Source organism: Lytechinus variegatus, chromosome 6 (assembly GCF_018143015.1).
Source record: "Lytechinus variegatus isolate NC3 chromosome 6, Lvar_3.0, whole genome shotgun sequence".
Taxonomy (NCBI): domain Eukaryota; kingdom Metazoa; phylum Echinodermata; class Echinoidea; order Temnopleuroida; family Toxopneustidae; genus Lytechinus; species Lytechinus variegatus.
In genome coordinates this window covers 19,416,052-19,429,618 of record NC_054745.1, presented here as the reverse complement: position 1 = coordinate 19,429,618, position 13,567 = coordinate 19,416,052, and the positions used below count along the sequence as shown (strand labels likewise).

General features: G+C 36.5%; 1 long non-coding RNA gene across 2 annotated transcripts; it reads left to right on the top strand.

The window, feature by feature from the left end:
- The first annotated feature begins 6,135 nt into the window (after positions 1–6,135).
- LOC121417150 lies at positions 6,136–13,326 on the top strand. 2 transcript variants are annotated; one of them, XR_005970317.1, is made up of 4 exons: positions 6,136–6,258; positions 7,943–8,028; positions 11,125–11,245; positions 13,115–13,326. It is a non-coding gene; the product is annotated as an uncharacterized LOC121417150 (long non-coding RNA). The 2 variants fall into 2 exon arrangements; XR_005970318.1 differs by lacking the exon at positions 7,943–8,028.
- The last annotated feature ends 241 nt before the right edge of the window (positions 13,327–13,567 follow it).

Below are 13,567 nucleotides of genomic sequence, written 5' to 3'. Positions count from 1 at the left end.
GGCAAAGCAAATTTTCGGATTATATTATTTCATGTCTATTTCGAACAATAAATTATGGATTTTCATTTTCATCATTATTGATATTAATATAATTATCATTAATATCATTATTATTATGATTACTATTATTGTTCTGCCGTTTGTAATAGTGCTCTAGCACAGTAAAGGCTATAACCCAACAGGAGCATGCCTAGGATACCCTTTCCCTTTTTGGTTTTATGTATTAAAAAATAGTTTGTCTTTTATAGAACTCTTAAAAGATTACTTTTGTTTGTATTGATACCTTGGAATAGATTGAGGAGAAAATACTCTTCAACTGACATGTAGAGGAGCTGTGGTAAATTGAAGAACAGCCACACGGCCCTTTATTCCGAATGGGCTCTGAAAATATTTAAATTTAAAATAGAGTGGAAGCAATAACGGGGTTTGAGTATGATAGAGCTTACGTGTGGCTTCTTTTTTTCAATGTACTACAGCTCTTCTGCATGTCAATTGTAGAGTATTTTCTTCTCAACCTATTCCAAGATATCAATACAAACAAAAGTAATCTTTTAAGAGTTCTAAAGACAATAAACTACTTTTGAATACATAAAACCAAAAGGGAAAAGGGTATCCTGTTGGGTTATAGCCTTTACTGTGCTAGAGCATTATTACAAACTGCAGAACAATAATAATAATAAAAATAATAATAATAACATTAATAATAATATAAATAAAGATAAATATGAAATATTTGCCTTGCCGGTGGCTTTTAAACACGATATTTTTTTTATTCAGTGTCGAAATACAGAGAGGGGATGGAATAAATTCGGAGGGCTCCCTAGGACGTAGGCTTAAATAAAAAAAATATCTTCAAGAAACATGTTAACTAATGTCTCATACATCTGTCTTTTCCAAGTCGATAATACAAGTCAAACTGGTTTTGTAAAGTAGCGGGAATACCGTGGGGGAATGCAGTTTTGCCACTTCGGGGTCTCCAAAAGACATATATTTTAACAAAGTTAAAATATGGATTGAGGTGGGCTACATTCGTCATGATTCATGTGCCAGAGCTTCATTTAAGCAGTAACCAGCAAAGCAAGTCTCCTGTAAATTTTCCAAGAGAAATAAATTAGAAAAAAATAAAACAAACTTAATAGTGTTTTACCGATACCGAAATGCATTTTACCCATATATAGCACAGATTACGGTGTGGCAGACACACCAACAAAAGCGATACGAGAAGCCGATGGAAGCTATTGTGTTGAGATTGTGTTATCTCGAATGACATACCATTGATCGCTTTATTGTCTGATTCGTGAGTGTGACTGTGACATAGAGGTTGTTTTGGTCTCGTTTTAGCACAATATCACGTCATACATTTTGACATATTTGCCCTCTTTCTAAGCAAATTAAGACACTAATACTGTCATGAAGCATATCGACGTTTTCGCTAATGTATTCTCTTTCATGTATAATGTTGACATTTTGTATTAATTGCTGTTATTTATTAAACAGTTCAGGATTCTTGAAAAAATACTCTGTTTTGAATAATAATTTGCATAATTTATGTAAATTAGGTATATAATAAACAAGGATATCCCAATTATTTCATGACAATATTCTTCCCTGAAATATATATCGACATATGCAAATTTATGCAAATTACTTGCTTATTTGCATAGATACAGCGTGTCTCTTTGGATGAATCTTTTTCTTTTGACTCAAGGAACATTTGTGCCAAGTGGGACATTTGTACTAAAAAATGCAGCGTTCACCCCCTTGTTAGCGGTTAACAAGTCTACTAATTCTTAACCTCCGTACAACAGGAACCTATGCCCCAAACTTGATTTTGATTTCCCTATTCAAACAAGATTTTCATGAAAATACAGGTCTCCGATTGATTCAGGTTTTGAAAATAAATTGAATCTAATAATGAACACCACTTCGGTATAATTAATCTAAACTCCCACTTCTCTGATTAATGTCAGAATATTTTGAAATCTACTCCCCCCATTTTTTTTGAGGGGGGGGGGTAAGCATTAAGTCCATAGAGCGTATGTGCTTCACATTGTATTCGAGATGACTTGCTGTTTGCGTCTATAGGACGGGCAAAAGTAAAATAGTTGAAAATCCACTTATTTTAGACGGGATTCACGAAAGACCAAGGATATAGGAAATTTTTACCTGTAATCTACAAAGCAGCTTCGCATACTATGTGGTGAGTGGACGAGTTGGCAGTCGACCAATTGGCAATTTACCTAACAGAGCATGGCGATGGGTGATGCCGCATCGGGACCCCTCCCCGTATACGGGTTACCCAAAAGGGTGTGTTGTTTCATGTATTTATTATTTTTCACCCAATTTTTATTACACGGCTTATTACAAATTACAAGTTGTATCATCAGTTATCAGAACTCTATACACAATAAGCAGTTTAATAAAATTCAATCGTTATGGACTACCAATTGCAGTTACTTAACCAAACAATGTAAAAAAAATAACATTATCATAAAAAATATTATAAATTGTTGTATTACAATATCATTTTGTTATAATATTATACACGTACGCTTGATTTTCCGGAAGGGAAAAACACCTGAAATTATAGTAGTTATATGTTGGAATGTGGCGTAAATCACTAGGTTAAAAAACTAACCATAGACTAAATAAATAACCCAGGAATATATGTCTACTGGTCAGCTACGCACATGGTGAGCAGCCAGCCCAGGGGGGACACTTACAATGACGAGTGGATACCATGCGCGACCCCCAAAACACGTAAAAAGGATGTCTTTTTCACGATAGGGCACGTTACGTACGTAACGTGATAAGGGTGTCAAAAACACAAAAATAATGAAAAAAGGGTATCTATTTTGCTAGGAAAGTTACGTATTTAGCATATCAATTTGTTTTGTACAAAAAACACTCCTCTGATAAGGCATAGAAATGGGACGTTTAACGCACAGTCACTAATACGCGCCGCTGTATTCGCATCCTGCAGGCAGTCTACGTGTATAGTGGCGGGCTGCTACATTGCGGTGCAGGGGTGTTCAACTTACATATCGTGAGCGCACTCAGCTGCGTGTTTTCACTTCTTCTCCTTTCTCTCCTTTTCTTGTCATTTTTCCTCGCATTACTTGTTTTCATAAATTTCCCTCTCACTTTCCTTGTTTTCTCACTCCCTTCAGTTTTGTAACTCTTCTTGATCACTTGCATTCATTGGCACACCCCCGGTCAAAAATGGTACGGTCCTATCCAACATACACTCAAATCGTCGCTGTACGAATAATGAAAACGTGCAAAATTCTTCACGCGCTGCGTTGCCTAGCTATGCGTGTGTATACTGTGTACACACAATGCCATCGGCTGATCCCGCCAAACTATAGTGACCAATTATTGCAAAAGCTTTTGCAAATGTGAAAAGTGACAGAGGTTTTTTTATCCAATCAAAATCATTCTTAGGTATTCGCAATCTACAGCATTTTCTGCAAAATGTCTTTTTTTGATAGGGTCTATTGTGACGTATATATTTTTTTACAACAATGTGAAGTCGCACCAAACGTTTCGTTTCCCGCACTTGCCCATTGGCTCATGTACAAATGGATTTCCAAAATCATCAAGAAAGGTTCCAAAAACCTCAAAAGTGACAGAACTTAATTTGACTAAAATTAAATGAAAATCATATCATGTTCAAGGTGAGAATCTGCTCTATTCTATTCTGTTTTGATAGATCACCTTGTTGACGCGTTTGGGAGATATCTTAGCAAATCCCTCAAAAACGGCGTATTTTCTATTATTCTCCATAGGGAAATAATTTAACACGCTACGCACTGCAAAAAAGGAGCGCAAACAAATTGATATGGATCAAATTTGCGGGGATGAGAAAACAAAATTAAATGTTTTACAAAGGATGTCCTATTTTCCCCAACACTACGTGTTTAGAGTCCGATTTGCACGAGGTGTGGAAGCCCCGGGGGGGGGGGGGGGAATTCCATTCACGAGTGGATACCATGCGCGACCATGGGGTCTCGAAAAGCACCCTAAACACGTAATTTCCATATTCTGAAAATGCACCCCTTAACAAGTATTGGCGTGTAAAAGCATACCCTTAACAAGTATTGGAAACAAAATGATACTCTTGGCAAATATTCCCTAAAATGGACCCCTAAACAAGTACAGGAATGTTTTAATGTTACGGGTCCTTCGGTTGTCGGCTTTACCCTATTTGGTTTAGTACGACCCCACCTACACCTCGCGCAAATCGGACTCTAAACACGAAGTGTAGGGGCAAAAAGGACATCCTATATAAAACATTTTAATTTTGTTTTATCATCCCCGCAAATTAGACCCTGTACACGTAATTTTCCTAGCCAAACAGATACCCTTTTTTCATTATTTTTGTGTTTTTGACACCCTTATCACGTTACGTACGTAACGTGCCCTATCGTGAACAAGACATCCTTTTTACGTGTTTTTGGTCGCGCATGGTATCCACTTGTCAATGTAAGTGCCCCCCCCCCCCCGGGGTGGAAGCTAAGTGGGGTCGTACCCGGGGGTCGTACTAAACCAAATGATGTGTAAAGGTAAAACCAACGACCAAGGACCCGTGACATAACAATAAAATTATTAAAATATTCCTGTACTTGTTTAGGGGTGCATTTCAGGGAATACTTGGCGAGAGTATCATTTTGTTCCCAATACTTGTTAAGGGTAGGGTTTTACACGCTACTACCTTGATAGCAGACATGGTCATAATCACGTGATAATTACGTCGTATTCTCGGCATACTGGTCGTAGACAATAAATATGACGTCTTTAAGACGTAATTACGACCACTTTTAACGACGAGTTTATCTTGCATTTGTATTTGACCAGATTATGACGTGATTATGACGTCATTAATTCACCAGTCAATGACGAGTAAATTTAAAATTTTGCATGACCAGAATATGACATGATTATGACGTCATTTATTGACAAATCAACGACGAGTCTATCCACAATTTTACATGACCAGATTTTGACGTGATTATGACGTTATTAATTGACCATTCAATGACAAGTAAAATTTACAGTTTTGCATGACCAGAACATGACCTATATATGACGTCATATATTGACGAATCAAAGACGAATATATTACAATTTTATATGACCAGATAATGATGTGATTTTGACGTCATCAACCAGTCACAAGTACATTTACAATTCTGCATGACCAAAAAATACAACGTGATTTTAATAATAATAATACTATGCAACATTTATATAGCGCTTAATACAAATGTTTCTACGCGCTGCATACCATTACCCCGGCTTTAGCACGGCTACCCTGATCGGGCGCATCGAGCATTCCAAGGAATTTCTTCCTACCGGGTACCTACTACACCTGGGTCGAGAGTGGCAATTGTAGATAAACGCCTTGCCAAAGGACGTGCTGCAGTGGGATTTGAACCCCGGTCCTTGTGGTTCACAGTCCGCAGACTTATCCACTGAGCCACAACACCTTCACGACGAGTGCATTTACAATTTTATATGACGTCATTATGATAACATTTATATATACAACCATAGGCAGCGAAAGCGCGGGGGGGGGACAGAAGCGGGGGGACGTTCCCCCCTTCTAAATTGTTTGTTGATATAATAACATTTTTTTTGCTTGTCTACTTTGTTTCCTGCATGCATCCCCCTTAATTCACGTGGGCCCCCACCCCTAGCGCTCCCTGAAATTATGTTTGTGTCCCCCCCTCCCTAAAATTTAGGTTGATAACCCCCCTTTTTTTTGCTTGTCAAATATTTTTGGTAATCCACTCCCCTAAATTCAAATGTTAATTTTTTTGCCTGCGTCCATCCCTAAATTTCAGATGGACCTTGCATCCCAAAATTTCAGATGGATCGACCTCCCCCCCCCCCCCTATATCTTGTTGGCTTCCGCCGCCAATGCATACAACAAATACGTTTTCAAAATGTTCCCTTTATTTTTCTCCCGGTGTTTTCTTTAGCCTAAATGTTTAAAGGTTCTGTAGGTCGCCCGCGTAGGTCGTCGTCGAAATTTGACATTTCATTTGACACTTCAACCATAAAACATGTTTCGAATGAAGACTAGATGCCAAGTCCGATCGTCAGCAGAGCGCGCACGTGATTCGTGTATTTGAAAATGCAACCGTTATTGATGAACGAAGTCGAGTCAAAGTGCTGGATCGTGCAATCGACGTCCGTAATAACTTGTTCTCAATTGACTGCCTGCCCTTTTTTGACATGTCAAGACACTTCAGGGTAAGCATTTACATGTATACTAATATTCTATATATGTCTAAATTAGCTGGAGTATCAGTAGAAATCAGAATAACCTATCACTGATGAAGTTATTTCAACCTGCAGTATTGTGCGTGCCGGCGTAAGTACCGTACGGTACGGTACGTGAAGTGGAACCCTAGAGTTGTGGCGATGACAACGGCTCTCGAGCCGTGGCGTTTGCTGTTTGGACTGTGAACATGTGAAAACGTTTTCTTTGCTTTCATCTTTAAAACCAATCATCAAACGTTGAAATACATTCTTATGACTTCTTAAATTTGATCTCAAAAAATAATTTTAGACCATGTAGACCCTATTCTCTAATTTGTATGGTGTGTGTGGACGTTGTCAGCCATGGCATGGTGGTGCCTGGTGGTGCTCTGCACTGCACAGTGCCCTCTCCTCGCCTTTTTATCAGGCCTAAGGCTTTGGCTTGGCCTACATTACATGTACCTTCAATTCAAGTGATGTTCGTGCAGGCTCCACTTCACCACCGCTACACTGCGCTCCACCTACCCGAACCTCAACTCGGTGAACTCGTAATTCGGATACTCCGAGTTTCAAAGGTGGGAAAAAATAAAATGATAGGCCCTATTTATTGTAAAAATTACCCCCCCCCCCCAAACCAACAATGCATTAAAGTTTAAGGCGCTAATGCAGTTTCGCACCGGCCGATTACCAGCACACCTAATCACCAATACTTGTTACCAAATGTCATGACAAGTCTCTCAGTCACATTTCGATGTCAATATATCCACCACTTTTCAAAATATCGTGATCGGGAATGGCTGTATTTCGGCTTCGATCTCAACGTCGTTGATCGACATCGCTTCGCGGATCGCTTGGATTCACTGTGCACCGTAATGTTGATATGAACTGAAGTTAGCAACCAAATCATGCAAACATACATTCGCATGCGGCATGCTGGCAGTTTGTTCACCACATTTTCGCATGATTTGGTTGCTAACTTCAGTTCATATCAACATTACTGTGCACGGTGAATCCAAGCGATCTGCGAAGAGATGTCTACGCCGTGTCGCTTCGCGGATTGCTTGGATTCACCATGCACCGTAATGTTGATAGGAACGGAAGTTAGCAACCAAATCATGCGAACATACATTCGCATGCGGCACTGGCAGTTTGTTTGCCACATTTTCGCATGATTTGGTTGCTAACTTCAGTTCATATCAACATTACGGTGCATGGTGAATCCAAGCAATCTGCGAAACGATGTCTACGCCGTGTCGATCAACGACGTTGAGATCGAAGCCGAAATACAGCCATTCCCGATCACGATATTTTGAAAAGTGGTGGATATATTGACATCGAAATGTGACTGAGAGACTTGTCATGACATTTGGGAACAAATATTGGTGATGAGGTATGCTGGTAACCGGCCGGTGCGAAACTGCATTAGCGCCAAGTTTAATTTCTTACTCTTGACTTAAGCTTGGTCTTAGAGCCACGGTACTTAGTACATAATGTGTGGTGGGTATGTGCCACAGTGGGGACCCCCTTTTTTACACTCAAATTTCCATTCCAAGGCATAGCATTTTGTCTTATTGAGGTAACCGGAGGATTAGAGCAAGCTTTTATTTATTGTTGATGTCTTTTGGGGGATATTTTTTACAATAAATATGCATTTTTCCCCACCTTTGCCACTCAGAGTATCTGAACGAGTTCACCGCCTTGAAGTTCGGGGAAGTGGAGCGGTAATGAAGAGGAGAAAAGCCTGCTCGAACATCACTTGAGGTAGGCTTGGCCTTGCTTATAAATGTAATTGTACATAGACCCTATTCAGAAGAGATGTGTTTTTTCTAAAAAAATAATCCCTGTCTGAAAATTGGTAGTGATGGACACTAACCAATAGTGGCAAATCATATATTAATTTACTATGATTAGAAAATATCTCAAAATAAAATATCGCTTCCATCTTTTTCCAAACACCTTTAAATTTTGCCGCCCGATTTTGAAGGTGTCCTTATAGCTACATGTACTACACACTCGATTTATCATGCAATTTTTTTTCTTGTTCCTCAGTTCTCAGTTTTTAAAACATGTTCTATTGTTGGAAAAATATAAATGAAGGTGCATACAACTATAAAACTGCATTTTTTGTTTTCTCTACAATTTGCAATTTTATGTACAAAATATTAATACTAAAGGAGTCGTTTGTCACACTACAGTCATGAAGATTGTGCTTTTGCCATTGAAATTGCATGTGCAATGAGTGGTGAGTACCTGAAGCTTTAGGACATGGGCAATTCCATGGAAAATGTTCACTTTAGAGAAAAAATGAAGTTTCAGATTTCACTCAAGCAGTCAAATTTTCTTAAAAAGTAATCTATAAAGTCTCAATTTCCAATAGAAAAATCGCACTATTGATCAAATTTGTAGTTTTTTCTATCATCAAAAAAATAGAATAGTATATTGCAAAATTGAAAAATGTGGCTATTTTTTAACAATTCATCTTTCCTGTCTCTACTAAAAGCAAACAAGGTCCCAGAGGTCTCTTTTAACTTTTGAATAGTTGATTAATGTTTAAATCAACAGAAAATAATCGTTAAATTTTATGCCATTCATCAATTTTACAGAAATCTGTCTTCAGATTTGTGTGATTTCTTTACCATTATCAGTGTCATGTCCGTTACGTTTTTCACTTAAAGTTTTCACAGCTTACAGGAAATTTGTCTAAAGGTACTGCAGATTTAGATTCTATGTTAGAATTAAACCCCCTACCATGTGTAGCAATCATTTTCCCTTACCACTTCTCATTTTCATAAAAATGGCGTAACGGACATGACAATTCGCGTAACGGACATGACGCCTTATATATGGCAAATGGCAGCATTTACAAAAACAAAATATTAGGCTCAGTGTCACAGACTGAGGTTAGTCTCAATTGTTTGAGGATAGCTGAATGTAATATTTCCTAGAATCTGCATGTCATTCAAGCTATTTTTAGAAGTTGGTGAATGATGAAAGTTCAGCTCTTGTTCTGGTAGATTTTTCTGAGAATTAACGGTATGTTACATAATATTAGGATAAGATGCAGCTAGATCTGGCAACATACTCAGATCACAATCTGCATCATTCGTGTTTGAACAAACATTTGATTATCTTAGGTTCTTGCACTGACAGTTTGGAGCATGATAAAACTCCAACTGTGAATTAATGATCATTGATGATATTACTTCAAAGTATCTGACTTTCACCAACCTCTACATGAACTTCTTCAGTGATGGCATGGGATCACATTTAAAAGCAAGTTTGTATTCGGATATCTGTGTTTCATGATGTACATGTAGCTCTATGAATCCATGAATCTACAGTGGCACTTCTTTGCAGTATCACAAAGCAAAGGGAAAGAATGTGGCGCGATCAATAAATTATGTCATCATAGTATTTTGGTCAGCCATAATCACGATTTGAATGATGTATCTTCAATTGTACACAAGCAGCGCAGACAATACAACGAAATTAGATACAGCCACATTTGTCAGCAAGCAAGATTGTAAGATTTAGAACATCCAAGATTTGATGAAAGGATGATTATACTCAGGATGATAGTTATTTTGAATGAAAAAAAAATCTCAGAAGCTATTTACAAGCATTCCGATTACCTTTAAACTCATACATAATCGATAATGAAAGACCGGTTTCCAGGTACTGCTATTAAATTTTAATACCATTTTTTGTAATCTTAAAACTGACATTAATACTAGTACATGTTCTTTATCATACAATACATTCCATAATATGTTCTTATTGGATTTATACAGGTCTGGTAAATTTTGTTTTCTTCTCACAAAAAATGAGATTTGGTCTTCTTAGTGTGTCGATCGTAGTGGTACGATAAACGTTGTATTCAATATAAAATTATCACTTAGGCTATAGCTATTAATTTAATGATACCTGCTAATAATATCTACATATTTTTCATTAGAGTGTTAGTAAAGGTACTTTGCTGTTACATAATTACATTCATTATTGATATTTCTTTCATTTTCAAACTAAGAAGTGCTGATGAAGTTCACTTCGTAAGGGTGTCATGTCCGTTACGCTAGTATATTATCAAATATTAGGGCATGAATAAAAAATAATTTTTTCTATCAACTTTTTCTCCTTTAATTAGGTGTGGTGGATGGTAGAAACTGGAAAATACTCATTAACTGTTGTTAACCGGTGTAAAATAATTTTTTCTAAATATTTTTTGTTTTATAAATATTGTACAAAAAGACCCCCTCTCAAATTGCAAAATAATAGGAGATATTACAGATTACCAGTTATGTGTCTCTAACCTCTAGCCTTAACATGTAAACAATTAGACTTGTACCATATCTTGTAATAAAATAATTATATTCGCTTACAAAAAGTGGACAAAACTGTCATGTCCGTTACGCTTCGTGTGTCATGTCCGTTACGCTACATTTTGAGCTAGGAATACAGAATGCACTGCAAAACTGTTGTTAAACACCATTTTATGGATAGAGCATGATCTTAAGGTTAAATTAACACCAATGTCAGGTACACGCAATCTAAGAATTCACAGGAATTTTGATAAGCAATAGGAGGTAAAAATGCTTCGTCCATTTCGTGTCATGTCCGTTACGCTCACAAAGAGTGCAATTTCTCCGCAACTGTTCAATGAAACGATTTGAAATTTTATGTGTATGTAACTGATACTTAAATGTGTCTGATAAGCTTAGTAACAATTATCAAAAGACTGCTAGTTCTACTGTATAAACATTTGAATTACAAAAATTTGTCTGAACGTCATGTCCGTTACGCTGGAATTGACCACATGTATACCTCGATAGACTAAATAAATAATCATTTCAATTTCAGTGACATCATCTGGGACAGTTGGAACAACTCTACGCTCCACATTTAATTCAGTGTCAATCCTGATTTCATCAACATGGACTGATGGAACAAAAGTCATGCAAATATGCTGTTTTGTGTAGTGGTGAGTACAATTATCACTTTTGGAAGGGATTTTTTTTACATGAACATGAGCTCCATGTTTGATTCAGTTTATTTGTTCCAAAGTTAAAATGAGAATGAAGGAAAGTTATGTAATCATTGACAGTGACTGAAACTCCAACATTATTCCTGTAGATTAACCCTAAATCTCCTGGGGTATTTTGATTCTTGGGGGCATTAGGGCCCCCCTTAAGATCTCAGCCACGGATTGCGCTATCACAATGAAAATTTGCATGATGGTAGAAAGTGACATAATCTACGCAGTTGCATTGGTAAATTTCACTGAATTCATATATTTTTATTTTGTAGGAATTAATTTTCTAATTTATTCATGAAATCATACTTTTTGCTCTGATTCACTTAATAAAGCTCATAGAATGCTATTTTTGGTGAAATATTCTTTATAGCATTCCTAACAATTGTGCATGAAAAAATCCTGATGCCAAGACCGATTTCTTATGTATTTTATTGCTTTTTTAATTTCTTATGTATTTCTTTTTTTTACTTTTTTTTCGATAAAAATCGTTCCAGAGTGAATTCTGATCATAAACAAGGCAAAATGAATTATGTTTAATCAGTAAAAGTAGAAATAATGATACGTTTCTGAATTTTGGCTAAATACCCGGTACACTATTTGCATTGGATTTGTACATGAAAAATACACTTACATTTTGACGTGTAATGTCGTAACCGCGCACCCGGATGTCACAAATTTGGTCTCAAAATTTATGCGAGACTTAAAAGTAAAAAGTCAGTGAGCGGCGAGGTCAAAAAATTTTGCACAGCAGATATTGCAAAAATTGTCGAGGGGGGGGGGCATTATGGCCCCCCCCCCTCCCCTGGCAGAATTAGGGTTAATGAAAAAATTCAAAACACTGTAGTTTAATAAATTTTTCTCTGAAATTATGCATAAAATGATGCAAAAGTGACATCTTAATAAAGATAAGAGTATTGTTTTTGCTACTTAGACAATTTTTATGATGCGAAATAGACATCTAAACAATGATAAGAATAAGAGTATTGTTTGCTTTTGCAAAGACAATGACAATGATTTTATTGGACCCATGTTACACTCTTTCGGGGATTAGGGACACTATCAAAACGACATTACACATCAATTATGCAATTTTACATATGTAACTAATTAAAAGATTAAATCCACATCTGGCGTAAAAGATTTTCATTGGATGAATGAGATGAGACTGCTGCATTTTATTTACAGCCTTTCTCATTGGATGTTGCTTCACAAATGGGTGTGTCTTAGAGAGATAATAAAATGAAGATGAAATTGTTCTTAGAAGAATATCAATTCAAAGGGATTTTAAGGGATTCTTTTTTCAGAGATGAAATGGATCTCAAAATACTACCCCTATTCCCTTCTATGAGTTTTTCCTTTAATTGAATATTGATTCAAATTGTCTTTATTGCACTCTTGCGCTCCTTTTTTTATAGTGAAATATCTCTTCTGCAGTGTCCCCTCTTTCACCTCATATTAAGTGCCCATTTATGCCCTCATTTATTTTTTTTCTACTTCTAAATGTTTAGACTGGTAAACAAAGGTGAATGCAATTAGCACCCTTTCATTTTTACATATTTCATATTACAGAATATAAAAGTTTTCAGCTGAGCGAATGGAATAAAATAAACTGAATAAGCAAATGTCCTCCCTCACCTGATGTTGATATTCATATCAATGGATATTGATATCGATAGTGATAATGTAGATCACTGACTTTTGGCAATATGTGATAAAAAGAATTGATAATTGAAACCATTCAGTTTTGCATGCAGATGAAATAGTTTGGCTATGTTTATTATAAGTTTCTCAATACACCCCTTTTATTTTTTACAGGTGTCACAAGATAAAGTACTTCCTTGATGAGTTCAGAGATGGATGATCAATCAAACATAGAATATGGTTTCTAGCAACCCTGCAGGTATCCTTCATACGCCATTGGCGTAACGCCAATGAGAGTGCATAAAGCTTGCACATATTATAAACGGTATCTGTGCTATCCCCAATATATAACATTAGACCAATTACATTGCCAAATTACAATGGAGCCTATCAAAGAAAAGGTAGAGTCCACCAAAACGTAATTTGAATATTAAAATAGAGAAAAACCATAGAAGCACTGATAATTTCATCAAAATCTGACTAAGATAAGAAGGTTATGAAATTTTGAGTTTCAAAAAACATTAATATGCAAAACACAGGTCAAATGAGGATCAAAGACGTTCTTTTGTATTTTATCATATGAAACATAGAACAGATCCATTGTCTTTGGCAGAGAGTAATTGGTCT